At 56.7% G+C, this 4,199-nt stretch overlaps 1 pseudogene; it reads right to left on the minus strand.

Moving 5' to 3' along the window:
* Positions 1 to 2,349: 2,349 nt before the first annotated feature.
* On the minus strand, positions 2,350 to 3,833 carry LOC123176287 (monooxygenase 2-like; annotated as a pseudogene).
* Between the last annotated feature and the right edge of the window lie 366 nt (positions 3,834 to 4,199).

The following is a 4,199-nucleotide window of genomic DNA, read 5'->3' on the forward strand; positions in this document are numbered from 1 at the left end:
AGTGCACAAAGAGAATATATTAGGTTAAGGCTAGCCATTAGATTGAGTTTAGAGTGACTAATCAAGCGATGATAATGTATCCGTGTACGTTTTGTGAGGTGCACTTAGAGAAGATAATGTTTGCTCTTTTATAAGTAGTATAGATTATTATAAACATGTACGGATACAGTATGTATCTGTATGTAGTTCATATTATGTATGTAATTGATATTAAAATCTCAATTAAGATTTATATTTAAAAACGGAGCAAGTAGTACGTATTGGGCCACACCGCCGCGGAGTGAACCATTCAGTTCTCTATTCATGTATCTACACAAAGCTGAAGTTTTCACAAAAAAAGGACAAAGTTGAGGAACTTACTGCATCCAAGGCCAACCCGTACACCTTCTGTAATCGTTTGGACCGTGTTGTTTGGACTATAGAAGTCATCCAACGTGGTACTGTATCGGTCCGCGGCATGGTCCAAACGCAATTACTTCCGCAAACCGAAGACAAAAGTGGGTGAGGTTTTCGAGAGTCCGAACTGCTCTCAATCCCGTTTCTGACCGCCCTGCCCCATCAAAAACCCGTCACCGCCTCTCCCACGCTTTTCTTTCGATGCATGTGTCGCTTACCGCCGCATTCGTACAGTCCTAGAGCAAGCGGAGGCCGACATTTATGCCGCGATGTGATCGGAGGGAGGGAGGGAGGGCGGCGCTGACCGGCGCGACCTCCCGATAGCCGCCGCTTCAATGCTAACGCAGGTTCCCGAGGAACCAACACCGACCGCTGCGCCGCACTGAAGCGGCTGATTGGCCCTTCACATGGCCTCACCGCAGCTATTTAAGCCGCGCTCCGGCGCCGTCCACATCGCACCCTCCTCCCGCGATCCTTCCCGTCCATCACCCTTCACATCTCCGTCGATGGGCAAGTCCTAGGCATCGGCACCGGCAGTCGGTTCTGGGGCGGGATCTGGCGACTCGTGGAGACGCCACGCTCAAACTCCGGGGTTGTCGTTCTCGTCAGTTGGCAGCGACTCGACGCGGGCGGAGATCGTCATCTCCTCCGGTGACGAGGAGAACCAGCAGCCGCCACCGCCGAAGTCCGCATCGGCGGTGCCAGGTCAGGTCTACGCCCGCATGAACGCGGAGTTCGGGGAGCAGATGTAGTTGATGCTCCATCGCTCCGTCATCCACACCAACGGCCCAGCTCCGCCACTGGGGGTGCTCCTCCCCGTGAAGTCGGAGCCGGCATCCACTCCACGCTCTCCATAGCCGCGGCTCACAAATTGGACGCCGTGTCAAGAAAGAGCGGCTCTCGCCGCCGCCCCGGCGCATCAAGGAGTAGTGGCTCTCGCCACCCCCCTGGCGTGTCATGAAGGAGGAGCATTGCTCGCCGCCGCCCTGCCCAATGCGTGCGGATGCATTCTGCACTACCTCCTCAGCGACGGCTCCTTGTCGTCATCCCAGCGCACCATGATGGTGCAGGAGTACGCTGACCGACAACAACGCCGACGGGAAGCCACAACGACACGCGTCGAACCAAGTTCACGGACTCAAAGGTTCCGCCGCCACACATCATGGCGGACCCGAACCTAACGTATGCCTAGGCCCTGGAGCACTTCGTGACGACGTCGAAGACGGCCACGCGCCATCTCCGTCGCCTCGACAGGGAGATGTCCAGGTAAAGCGAGGAATGGTCCCTCGTCGAGATTGCCGCGGCCGCCTACGATGACGCCTCCAACGACCGCCACCCTCGCCCCTAGCCCACGTCCTCGGTGGCCGCGGCTGCACTGCGCATGAGGCAGGAGGAGGTGGAGCGGATCATCCGCGAGCGTTAGGCGGCCGCCGAGAAGCCCTGCCGCGACATCTCCACCTTCCGCCGTCCCAAGCCCGACGACGACAACTCCGACGCCGGGTCGGGCAACGATGACGGAGGAGGACTCGCCAGCCTGCTTCAAAGTGTGCTGCTTCTGATGGTTTCATCCCGACGACCGCGTGCGTGTATGTGAACATCTTTGATTGTAATGTGTTCAAAAACAAGTTTAGGGGAAGGGCTGGAGCTGCCCTTAGCATGCCTGTTTTAGTTGAAGGTAGGTATTTGATTTAAATGGTTTATCCAGAAAGAAAGGTATCGTATTGCTTCCATCTTGGAATATATACATACATAAATTGATCCGGCACACAGACTATTTTGATCGTTGTCTAGCAAAGCTGGGACAAAAATCTATGTTCTTGATCTGGATGATTAAGGAAAAGTATATTTTACTTCCTCTATAAACTAATATAAGAGCATTTAGATCACTAAAGTAGTAATCTAAACGCTCTTATATTAGTTTACGGGGGAGTATTAAGTTACAGCCCCCACAGTTCACAGCGTGCCGCAGTCGAAATCCGGCATCATGAGGAGCCCCTTGGCGAGCATCCCGGACAGCAGCCTGTCCCGCGCAAACCTCACCACGGCGTGATCGCTCTGCTGCACACGCCCCACCATGTAGGACGCCGCGATCACCTGCGCGCTCCTCCACCGCCGGATCCCGGCGTACCGGCGCAGAGCCGCCTCCACCTCCCGTTCCGTCCCGACGATGGCGTCGCCGAGGCACCGCGCGAGGACGACCGCGTCCTCCAGCGCGACGCACGCGCCCTGCGCCAGGTCCGGCGTCGTCGGATGGAGGGCGTCGCCGGCGACGCACACGTTCCCTTTGCTGATGCTCGCGGACAGGAGCGACAGCGGGGGACGGTACCGCAGCGGCGCCACGAGGACGTCGTTCATCTCGCTCCTCTCGACCGCTTCCAGCACCTCGGGAGGAGCCTTGATGCTTCTGAGCTTGGCCAGCACGAACTGCTTCATCTCCGCCGGGTTCTGCTCGGCGTCATCCTTACCGCCCGGAGTAGGAGAAGGAGACCATGTGAAGAACCAGTAGACGTCGGTGTGGTTGCACGGGACCAAGCCCGCGCGGAAGCCCTGGCCGCTGAACTGCAGCATCTTGGGCTCGAAGCCATGGCCGATCGGGGTACTTGGCGTGGCCCCGCGTGGCCCTGCGCCCCGAGTCGGACGGCTTGGCGAGCCCCAGCCATTTCGCCACCACCGAGTTGATCCCATCACAGCCAATCAGTACCTTTGCACGGAGAATGGAGCCGTCGGCGAGATGGAGGATCTTGGCATCGCCGTCGCCGTCGCCGTCTTGGTCGTCGATGGAGACGATCTTGGAGGAGTAGCGGATGGTGCCTGGCGGAAGCTCTTCCTCCAGTGCATGGAGCAGCACGTTACGCTGCACGCACCGGGCTTCATTGGGTCCGCTGCATCGTCAAGGATTAGTCCACGAAGAACAGAGTAGCTCTATTCCACGGCTTGGAACCAAGTCCGCAATTCAGATTAGAGATTATGGATCCGTGTCTTACCATTTTCCTTGCACCCGGAGATCAATCTCTCGCGCCACGTCCCCTGTTGTCGGAGACATGACACACGCCCTACGGAAGGAAAACATCTAACTAATTAAGTCCAACTACAAAAAGTCGAGTGATTAGAAGTTGGATCTGCAGGTGTTTACTCCTAATGGTGTCGCCTACCCCAAGGGCATCAAGCGCGCGGAAGGCGTTCGTCCATGCGGCGATCGCGAACCCGGAAGTCCGGAGCACCGGCGACGACTCCAGCACCACGCACCCAACGCCTTTCCTGCGGTTCATCATCCCCATCTGATCAATTCAGGATGCAGTGATGCAGACATATGTATGTATGTACAGGCTGGAGGAGGTGGCTCTGCTTTACCTGTGGAGGCCCAGGGCGACGGCGAGGCCTGCCACGCCGGCGCCTGCGATGACGATGTCCTCGCCGGCGTCCTGCTGCTCCACCATGTTTACCATGGCTTATGGAGTTATGGGGCTGGCTGACTGACTGAAGGATTATGGTTTGCTCGATAGACTTGAGCTGAACAGTGGTGCACTGGGAAGGCGTTGACCGTTGAGCAAATCGAGCATGCCTGGTGAGTGTGTGTATATATATGAGAAAAGTCCACATTTCAACCCTCAACTAACCACGGAGTTTGATTGTCAACCCTCAACTCTAAAACCGGTCGGATTTCAACCCTGAACTTGTTACACTGTCCACTTTACCCCCCTTGACTCGGTTTGAGGCTAGTCAAGTGGTTTTGACCCGGTCAAAGCTGACTGGGCAGCCCAGTCAGCATGCCACGCACACAGGTCCAACCTTATCCCCATCTC

The sequence above is a fragment of the Triticum aestivum genome, unplaced genomic scaffold (genome assembly GCF_018294505.1).
Source record: "Triticum aestivum cultivar Chinese Spring unplaced genomic scaffold, IWGSC CS RefSeq v2.1 scaffold95590, whole genome shotgun sequence".
Taxonomy (NCBI): Eukaryota; Viridiplantae; Streptophyta; class Magnoliopsida; order Poales; family Poaceae; genus Triticum; species Triticum aestivum.